Genomic DNA, 10,759 nt, shown 5'->3' with positions numbered 1-10,759 from the left:
AGTTTCCAATATGGGGTCACTTGTGGGGGATTTCCACTGTTTAGGCACATCAGGGGCTCCCCAAACGCGACATGGGGTCCGTTGTCAATTCCAGCGAGTTTTGCATTGAAAACGTCAAAAGGAGCTCATTCCCTTCCAAGCCCTGCCGTGCGTCCAAACAATGGCTTTCCCCCACATATGAGGTATCGGCGTACTGAGGAGAAATAGCAAAACAACTATTGGGGTCCAATTTCTCCTGTTACCCTCGTGAAAATAAAAAAATTCTGGCTAAAAGATCGTTTTTGTGGTAAAAATTTTTTTTTTCTTTTTTACGCCTCTACATTATAAACTTTTGCAAAACACTTGGGGGTTCAAAGTGCTCACCACACATCTAAATAAGTTCCCTGACGGGTCTAGTTTACAAAATGGGGTCAGCTTTATTTAAAACATGAAGTGCCAAAAGCAACAAAAATCGCAGCATCAAAAGAACGACAAAAACACGTATAAAAAAAGCAATGATAAAAAACAAGTAACCTATTTATATAATAGGGGCAGAAATGCTGCAGAAAATCTGCAACATTAAAAACTCACCAAATACTCATTGTGGGAACGCATGGTGCTAGCACACTGGCAAAGAACCCGATTCTTGTAGACCGGCGTTTTTCATGTCGGTCTTGATGAGTGGACAGGGTGGAGTGCGCTTCATTAATCAGACGAGGCACGAAGTAGTGTATGCCTTGCCACAAATTCTATTCTGGTATGGGACTGGAGTAACATTTGTGGCATAACGAATACCACAGCTAGCCATGAATTCCACCAGCGGGCATTACCACACCCCGCACCAGCTCCATCTACTTTGTCAGATGTGGGCTAAAATGGAGTGAAAATGCCAAGAGTCTCAACATTTTTGCACAACATCACATTGCGCAAAAAATGTGCGATTTTTCAACTACATTTTCATCAGTTTTCTGGATCACATATAAATACAACAATCAAACAAAAACCTACACCTGTGAAACATGCAGGCATTACAAAATATACAGGGCGTGACCAGGTAAAAATATTATTTTAATCCCTTGAAAGCTCATTTTTGGAGCCTCCTAAGGGAATACACACATGGCGTCTTTCAGACACTGGCATACCTGCATCATTTTTGAAGAAGTTTTACCTGAAGTGTCTTCTTTAATGTCTTTTGAGTCATTTTTGGGGTGTTTCTTTTCTTTTAATAATTTGATATATAAGATATCGGTGGTTTCCAAGCAAAAGCCACCTGAAGAATGGAAGGGTCACTTCTTTTTGCAGCTTCATGGCTTTCAATACCTGAAGCGGTTAGAAGAAATGAAAAAAGACAAGTGGTTTTGACACTGACAAAAGATGTTGTGTGAATGTTCTCCCTGATCTCCTTGGCAATAAGTCACCGCCAGGGGTGTCTAATAGCAGGTTACCCTCCTCTCCCCATACAAATCACATGTACGATTGGGCATTACAATGTTTAGATGTATGGGGGTCTCAGAAGAAACATCTGTCATCTGACAGGTATCTTATGTGCTATTTGCACATTAATGGTACGTTCACATCACGCCTGTGGCCAGAGCAAATCCTACCTGTATTTATTTGAAGATGTAAAATTGTTGTTTTGCGGATCCACATATGGGTTAACCCTTTTCTATGGAAATGCAAATCCACATGGGGCTAATCCCTTGCTTTTCTGTGCGGATGACCCAAGAAACATGAACGTCTCATTCTTCTTGCTGTTGCTTGGACAAACATCTGCCTGGGGTTTTTGTGTCTGATTTATGTATATTTCCTTTGCGTGCATTGGAGGTGTAATATTAGCGGATTTTATGATTTCGGTGCCGAATACACATCAGATCCTGAATGTGTGAACATCCCTACAGAATAAGTCTATGGATATAGAAGATCTTATTGTACCAAGTATACACAATAGCTAATAAAGGTGTGCTGTCTCTTCTGCACAGCCTCAGGTGACACAAGCACACTGGTGGACAAGCAGCTGACCCCTACAGTGGTCAGATCCCTCAGCTGACCGCAGGGGGCGCTAGAGGGCACTGTCCTCATGATTCTCCCCACCCTGGATTATTTATTAGGAGGGCTGAAAGATTCCCCCAAACACAGTGGAAGCTAATGACAAATGTGACTAATTGGGATGAGTTCTCCTGCTGTTAGTTATGGGCCGGCATTGATGCCTCACACACTGGCACTGCACACCAGGAGGCTGCTGGCCATCAGGTGCTCACAGCTCCCTGCTGCTGCCAACTATGGAGGAGGTGTGGTGCTGGCACCCTGTGTACGGGGGAAGTGGCACAGCCGAGGAAAACTACACACAGCAGGATTAAAAATAAAACCAAGAAGGAATTGGGAGGAGGAGGAGTTGGCAGAAGGATTGAGCAGGAGGGGAAGAGGCCATGATCCGGATAATGATCTCATGGCCCGGCTGCCAACGAGAGTGAATGACAGCGCGTCTGCAGCAGTGAAAGGACACACGGGGTGGTCAAGAGGTGGCAGTGACCAGTAACAAGGAGACATCGGCGCTGTCACTCCTCCTCATCCTCCAGCGACATCTGCCTGCTAGAAGGACACGATCCAGCGCTGGAGCCCGCCCGCCTGCCCGCCGGTAATCACACGGCCGTTGCCCTATGCCCGGAGCGCGGCTGTGCCATCTGTGTGTGTGTGGCGTCCCCCGACCTCAGCCGGCTTCTGCATTCACTACACTGCGCCGGCTTACTGCAGTGCACGGCAGTTAACCCTTTGTGGAGAGCGGCTTTTCTTCCCAGGGATCTGGCTGACTGGTTGGTAACACGGAGACGCATCGCTTTGAAGTTGGCTTGTGATTCCTCATTACCTGTCTTGTGTACGGTGCTGAGCAGTGGAGGAGGGTGGATGATGGGTGCAGTGGATCGTGGGGCGATTGTACGCATTTAGCTGGCAGGGAAGTTTTCAGGGAGGAGACAATGAAGTTGTCAGATTGTTTCACCTCATTATTCTCATTATTAAGCACTGTAAGTAGAGAAGCTGCCCAATCCCTGTACTGTACCGGTGCCTGCCTGGCAGGAGTCATGCCACATCTCCCTGATGACTGTTTACTAACTCTGGTCACAGGGCACACAGGGGACATACAGGGATGTGGCCATTAGCTGTCTTATTACTAGCCATCTGCTGATCGATCCATCTAATATCTGTTGATCGATCCGTCTAATATCTGCTGATCGATCCATCTAATATCTGCTGATCGATCCGTCTAATATCTGCTGATCGATCCATCTAATATCTGCTGATTCATCCATCTATCTAATATCTACTGATCGATCCACCTATCTAATATTTACTGATCGATCCACCTATCTAATATCTACTGATCGATCCACCTATCTAATATCTACTGATCGATCCATCTAATATCTATTGATCGATCCACCTATCTAATATTTACTGATCGATCCACCTATCTAATATCTACTGATCGATCCATCTAATATCTGCTGATCGATCCACCTATCTAATATCTACTGATCGATCCATCTAATATCTATTGATCGATCCACCTATCTAATATTTACTGATCGATCCACCTATCTAATATCTACTGATCGATCCATCTAATATCTACTGATCGATCCACCTATCTAATATCTACTGATCGATCCATCTAATATCTATTGATCGATCCACCTATCTAATATTTACTGATCGATCCACCTATCTAATATCTACTGATCGATCCATCTAATATCTGCTGATCGATCCACCTATCTAATATCTACTGATCGATCCATCTATCTAATATCTACTGATCGATCCACCTATCTAATATCTACTGATTGATCCATCTAATATCTACTGATCGATCCATCTAATATCTGCTGATTGATCCATCTATCTAATATCTACTGATCGATCCATCTATCTAATATCTACTGATCGATCCACCTATCTAATATCTACTGATCGATCCATCTAAAATCTACTGATCAATCCATCTAATATCTGCTGATCTATCCTATTTGTATCAGTGATATGACCACTTCATTCAGCTGGGGTTCTGCATAAAAGTAGCTCACTGACTGTCCCATTTTCATTTTATGCTCCTGTGTCCATTTGTTCTGTAGTTGTAAAATGGATTTTGTCAAGAGGATTATATAGGATTATGCTAGCTAAATGTTGAATCTTTGTCAGGTTCTGTATATACAGTACATATATATATAGATGTAAATAATGGAAATCTATGTTATTCATGTTTGCTATTATCTAGTCTATTGTTCCCTGTCATCTGCCACTACAGGCAGAGTTTACACTAGCTGTTATTCTTCATGGTGTCCAGTGAAGGTCTTCCCTATTTGCTTTACTTTGTCTCCCAGTTCTGAGCCTCTTCAGAAGCATTTACCTGAGTAAAGGAGCTGTATGTAATGCACTCTAGCTTAATAATATATACACTGGGCACAGCAATTGGAGAGACACAGGGAGACCTACTTCAATGCAGTTACATTTAAAAGGAACCAGGTAATGGGATTTACGCCTGTAATGTTTTGGCAGCTCTATAGCAGCCTTCTAACAATGTCTGTAATGATGCCTTTGTTACATCTAAGTGTTAGTGTGGTGTGTGTGAAATACACTGCTCAAAAAATAAAGGGAACACTTAAACAACAGAATATAACTCCAAGTAAATCAAACGTCTGTGAAATCAAACTGTCCACTTAGGAAGCAACACTGATTGACAATCAATTTCACATGCTGTTGTGCAAATGGAATAGACGATAGATGGAAATTATTGGCAATTATCAAGACACCTTCAATAAAGGAGTGGTTCTGCAGGTGGGGACCACAGACCACATCTCAGTACCAATGCTTTCTGGCTGATGTTTTGGTCACTTTTGCATGTTGGTTGTGCTTTCACACTCGTGGTAGCATGAGATGGACTCTACAACCCACAGAAGTTGCTCAGGTAGTGCAGCTCATCCGGGATGGCACATCAATGCGAGCTGTGGCAAGAAGGTTTGCTGTGTCTATCAGCGTAGTGTCCAGAGGCTGGAGGCACTACCAGGAGACAGGCCAGTACACCAGGAGATGTGGAGGGAGCCATAGGAGGGCAACAACCCAGCAGCAGGACCGCTACCTCCGCCTTTGTGCAAGGAGGAACAGGAGGAGCACTCCCAGAGCCCTGCAAAATGACCTCCAGCAGACCACAAATGTGCATGTGTCTGCACAAACGGTTAGAAACCGACTCCATGAGGGTGGTATGAGGGCCCAACGTCCACAGATCGGGGTTGTGCTCACAGCCCAACACCGTGTAGGACGCTTGGCATTTGCCACAGAACACCAGGATTTGCAAAGTCGCCACTGGTGCCCTGTGCTCTTCACAGATGAAAGCAGGTTCACACTGAGCACATGTGACAGAGTCTGGAGACGCTGTGGAGAGCGATCTGCTGCCCGCAACATCCTTCAGCATGACCGGTTTAGCAGTGGGTCAGTAATGGTGTGGGGTGGCATTTCTTTGGAGGGCCGCACAGCCCTCCATGTGCTCGCCAGAGGTAGCCTGACTGCCGTTAGGTACCGAGATGAGATCCTCAGACCCCTTGTGAGACCATATGCTGGTGCGGTTGGCCCTGGGTTCCTCCTAATGCAGGACAATGCCAGACCTCATGTGGCTGGAGTGTGTCAGGAGTTCCTGCAAGATGAAGGCATTGACGCTATGGACTGGCCCACCCGTTCCCCAGACCTGAATCCGATTGAGCACATCTGGGACATCATGTCTCGCTCCATCCACCAATGTCATGTTGCACCACAGACTGTCCAGGAGTTGGCGGATGCTTTAGTCCAGGTCTAGGAGGAGATCCCACAGGAGACCATCCGCAACCTCATCAGGAGCATGCCCAGGCGTTGTAGGGAGGTTGTTATGATCTGCAACATAAACTAAGGAAAGATGGGGAGAGCTGTCCCTACAGTAAGACTAAGCTGAGTCCCTACGTTGTAGCGGGCAACCTGTTCCTTGTGAACAGACCCGCCTTCGTCCTCGGCTAGTCTGAACGGAGACCTATAGAGAAAGGGAGGGGTCCCTAAAAGAACTAAGGACTGGGACAAAAATGGGACACCTCCTAACAGAAGTTGTTGCAGAGCAAAAGATAAACTGACAAAAAGTACTAGAGGTCCCAGAGGACCAAGCGAACTAGAGAGAGATAGGCACAAAAGAACCTGGCTAAAGAGACAGTCAAAACAACACTGAAGTCCAGCAAAGCCAGAAGGGCGGAGCTGGAATATATAGGCAGATGGTCACGTGACCGCAAAACACAAGATAGAAACAAAAACAAACAGGAGGGTTCTAACAGTACCCCCTCTTTTATGAGGATCCTCCAGGCCCAGGCCTATCCGGAAATCTCCTGTGGAAAGCTCTGACAAGTCTAGGGGCAGAGACATCATCTGCCCTTACCCAGGAGTTATCCTCGGGACCGAAACCTTTCCAAGCGACGAGATGCTGCAATCTCCCTCTATGCCCTCTAGAATTCAGGATACGAGAAATTTCATATTCGCCGTCTTCCACCACTGGAGGAACTGTGATAGTGGCATCCCTATCCAATACATCAGCCTTTTTCAACAAGGAAACATGAAACACAGGATTAATCTTCCAGGAGGTGGGGACCTAACAGCAGACTGGTTAACCACCTGAAGCACTTTAAATGGCCCCACAAACTTGGGACCCAATTTTTTAGAGGGAATCCTCAACCGAAGATTCTTTGAGGACAACCAAACCATGTCACCCACAGTAAACAAAACCTCTTTACGTTTCCTGGTAAAATACTTCTTGGACTTTTTGTTAGCCTCTTGAAGGTTACAACGTACATTAGTCCAAACTCTCTCCAAATCACCGGAAAAATTCTCCTCCTCCGGCACCGCCGACCCCAATTTGGAGAACGAACCAAAAGACGGATGTCTCCCAGTACAACAAAAGAAGGAGAACACCCAGCAGAGGAGGATGTATGGTTGTTAAGAGCAAATTCTGCGAGTGGCAGAAACTCAGACCACCCCTCTTGATTGTCGGCCACAAAACAACACAAAAACTGTTCAACATCCTGGTTCTTTCTTTCAGTCTGTCCATTAGACTCAGGATGATACCCAGACGAAAATGACAAATGGACTCCCAACCTGTCACAAAAAGCACGCCAAAAGCGAGCCACAAACTGAGGTCCTCTATCAGAAACAATGTCGGTGGGAATGCCATGGAGCCTGACAATTTCCTTAACAAACGCCTTAGCGAGTGTCTTAGCGCAGGGTAGCTTAATGAATGGAGCCAAATGACACATCTTACTAAAACGGTCCACGACCACCCAGATGACAGTGAAACCCTCGGACACAGGAAGGTCAATAATAAAATCCATTGCAAGATGCGTCCAAGGCGCACTAGGAACCTCCAGAGGGCAAAGCAACCCCGCAGCAGGGGTATGTGAAGCCTTTGACCCAGCACACACCGTACATTGACGCACCCACTTGATGACCTCCTTCTGCCACCCAGGCCACCAAAAACTGCGACTGATAAGTCTCTTAGTCTCAGAAATTCCTGGATGACCTGCCAACCGAGACTCATGATACTCCACAAACAAATCTCTCCTAAAGGTTCTAGGCACAAACAACCTCCCATGGGGAGTGTTAGATGGGGCATCCTCTTGGGCTTTAAGAATCCCATCTTCCAAAACAGAGTCCAATGCTGCTACCACAACTCCTTTCTGTAAAATGGTCTCCTCCTCCTCGGTACCAACCATGGGAGAAAAGCTGCCATATAAAGCATCGGCTTTAACATTCTTAGTACCAGGGATATAAGTAACAGAAAAATTAAACCGAGAAAAAAAAAGTGCCCACCTAGCATGACGGGCATTCAAGCGTTTGGCAGCATCCAGATAGATCAAATTCTTATGATCTCTGAAAACCTGAATAGGAAATCTAGCAGCTTCCAAGAAATGACGCCAATGTTCAAACGCGAGTTTAATAGCCAGCAATTCCCGATTACCAACATCGTAATTAAGTTCGGTTTCTGAAAATTTTTTCGAAAAAAAAGCACAGGGATGTACTCTATCCTTGTTCTTCTGAGACAAAACTGCACCGACCCCCACCGAAGAAGCATCGACCTCGACCAAAAAATGCTTGGTCTCATCAGGCTGCATAAGGATAGGGGCAGAACTGAACCTTTCCTTGAGATACACAAAAGCTTCAATGGCCTCAGTAGTCCACTGGACCATATTCGCACCTTTCCTGGTGAGATCGGTCAGCGGCTTAACAATTATAGAAAAATTCTTAATGAATTTCCTGTAATAATTGGCGAAACCCAAAAATCTCTGTATCAATTTCAAACCAATAGGCCTAGGCCATTCCTGCACAGCCTGAACCTTCACCGCGTCCATCTCAAAGCCCTCACTGGAGATAATGTAGCCAAAAAAACTAATTCTCTGCACAGCGAACTCACATTTCTCCAGCTTAGCAAAAAGTGAATTATTACTCAATAACTGCAACACTTCACGTACACTCTGTCAATGGGACTCCAGATCTGGTGAATAAATCAGAATGTCATCCAAATACACAATCACATTCTTACCAATCAAAGGTCCCAGGATGTCATTAATAAGGTTCTGAAGAAACGCGGGTGCATTGGTAAGACCAAAAGGCATCACCAGATTCTCAAAATGACCTACCGGAGTGTTAAAAGCAGTTTTCCATTCATCACCCTCCTTCATTCGTAACAAATTGTATGCCCCCCGGAGATCAATTTTAGAGAACCACTTGGCCCCCACTAACTGGTTAAACAAGTCAGGAATTAATGGCAATGGGTAAGAATTGCGTACAGTAATCTTATTAATTTCACGAAAGTCCAGACATGGACATAAACCCCCGTCCTTTTTTTTAACAATGAAAAATCCAACGGCCACAGGCGACTTAGAAGGTCTAATGTGACCAGCAGCCAAGCTCGTCTGTATGTATTCCTCCAAGGCCTTTCTCTCAGGGATAGTCAGATTAAATAAGCGACTCTTGGGAAGAGTAGCTCCAGGAACAAACTCAATGGTGCAATCATAGTCCCTATGAGGAGGTAAAACTTGCGACTCCTCCTCTAAAAAACCTTCCAAAAATCCTGAATAGGTACAGGTAATTCCCGTTTTTCCACAGCTGCAATGCGACTATTACAACACTTATCATAGCACTTAGGACTCCAAGACTTAATCTCATTAGTAGACCAGTCCAGTAAAGGATTGTGCAGTTTTAACCAAGGCAAACCTAAAACGACTGGAGGGGGTAAATTATTTAATACCACCAAATCCAAAATTTCTTGGTGAATACCATTGATAGTAAGGGGAAATGCCGCAACCTTGTGAGTAATACATTTCAAAGGAGTGTTATCAATAGCAATCACAGAAATAGGTGATGACAAAGGTTTGGATTCCAATTTAAGTTTTTCCAAAAACCCCTTATCAATCACATTAAGTGTTGAACCACAATCCACAAATACCTGAAATTCAATCAAATCTTCCTGCAATGAGGTACTCCCTGAAAGAAATACTCCCTTAGAGCTCAAACAAGCAATACGGGCGTAACTGCCCTTTTTTTTTTCTTTACTTAAACGAAGCTCACAGTTCTTAATCAAATGGTCAGTTTTGCCACAATAAAAACACAATCCCTTGGAAAACCTGCGGTCTCTTTCCTGAGAGCGAAGTGACATCGCCCCAACCTCCATCGGTTCTCCACCGTCCGAGCAGACCCTCTGGGAAATAGGAGCTGCCATTGCAGGAATTTTTTCATCATTAACCCTGGCACGCAGGCTCCTGTCCACACGTATAGCTAATTGCATGGCTTCCTGCAAGGTCTCAGGTGCAGGGAATGCAATCAGCAGATCCTTAACCCTTTCACTTAGACCAGCAAGAAAAAAACATTTTAATGCCGAATCATTCCATTTCACTTCTGAGGACCACCTTCTGAAGTGTGTACAATAATTTTCAACATCACCTGACCCCTGATTCAAACGCCTCAGTTCTGTCTCAGCAGATCAGGATCGTCATACAATAGCCCCATAGCAGAAAAAAATTCCTCCACTGACCTAAAACACGGATCATTAGGTTGGAGAGAAAAGGCCCACCCCTGTGGTTCCTTGCGCAAAAGTGACATGATAAACCCAATGCGCTGTGATTCATTCCCAGAGGACCTTGGTCTCAAACGAAAATATAATAAACAAGCATTTTTAAAGGAAAAAAAATCTTGTTGTTTACCATAAAAAATATCAGGCAGTCCTACCTTGGGTTCCACAAAATGCGCTCCAGAGCAGCTACTCACGTGTTGCTGGAGCTCGGACACCTCCAGAGACAATCCCTGCAGGCGTTGAGCCAAATCTTGAACAGACACCATACTGATCCCCGGATTTCTTTCCTTAAAGTTGTTGTTTGGGCTGGACTTACTGTTATGATCTACAACATAAACTAAGGAAAGATGGGGAGAGCTGTCCCTACAGTAAGACTAAGCTGAGTCCCTACGTTGTAGCGGGCAACCTGTTCCTTGCGAACAGACCCGCCTTCGTCCTCGGCTAGTCTGAACGAAGACCTATAGAGAAAGGGAGGGGTCCCTAAAAGAACTAAGGACTGGGACAAAAATGGGACCCCTCATAACAGAAGTTGTTGCAGAGCAAAAGAAAAACTGACAAAAAGTACTAGAGGTCCCAGAGGACCAAGCGAACTAGAGAGAGATAGGCACAAAAGCACCTGGCTAGAGAGACAGTCAAACAACACTGAAGTCCAGC

General features: G+C 44.9%; 1 protein-coding gene across 1 annotated transcript in view; it reads left to right on the top strand.

Moving 5' to 3' along the window:
• Positions 1-2,201: 2,201 nt before the first annotated feature.
• The window catches only part of SMARCA2 (SWI/SNF related BAF chromatin remodeling complex subunit ATPase 2), a 274,907-nt gene continuing 266,349 nt past the window's right edge, over positions 2,202-10,759 (top strand). The window contains exon 1 of the mRNA XM_073669312.1: positions 2,202-2,614. The gene's annotated coding sequence lies outside the window, so the exon portion shown is untranslated. The remainder of the gene's footprint in view (positions 2,615-10,759) is intronic.

Source organism: Phyllobates terribilis, unplaced genomic scaffold, assembly GCF_046119375.1.
Source record: "Phyllobates terribilis strain yellow unplaced genomic scaffold, ASM4611937v1 Scaffold_1__5_contigs__length_1240528914, whole genome shotgun sequence".
NCBI classification, from domain to species: domain Eukaryota; kingdom Metazoa; phylum Chordata; class Amphibia; order Anura; family Dendrobatidae; genus Phyllobates; species Phyllobates terribilis.
The sequence above is the reverse complement of the archived record's forward strand: the minus strand, read 5'-3'. Positions and strand labels throughout refer to the sequence as shown.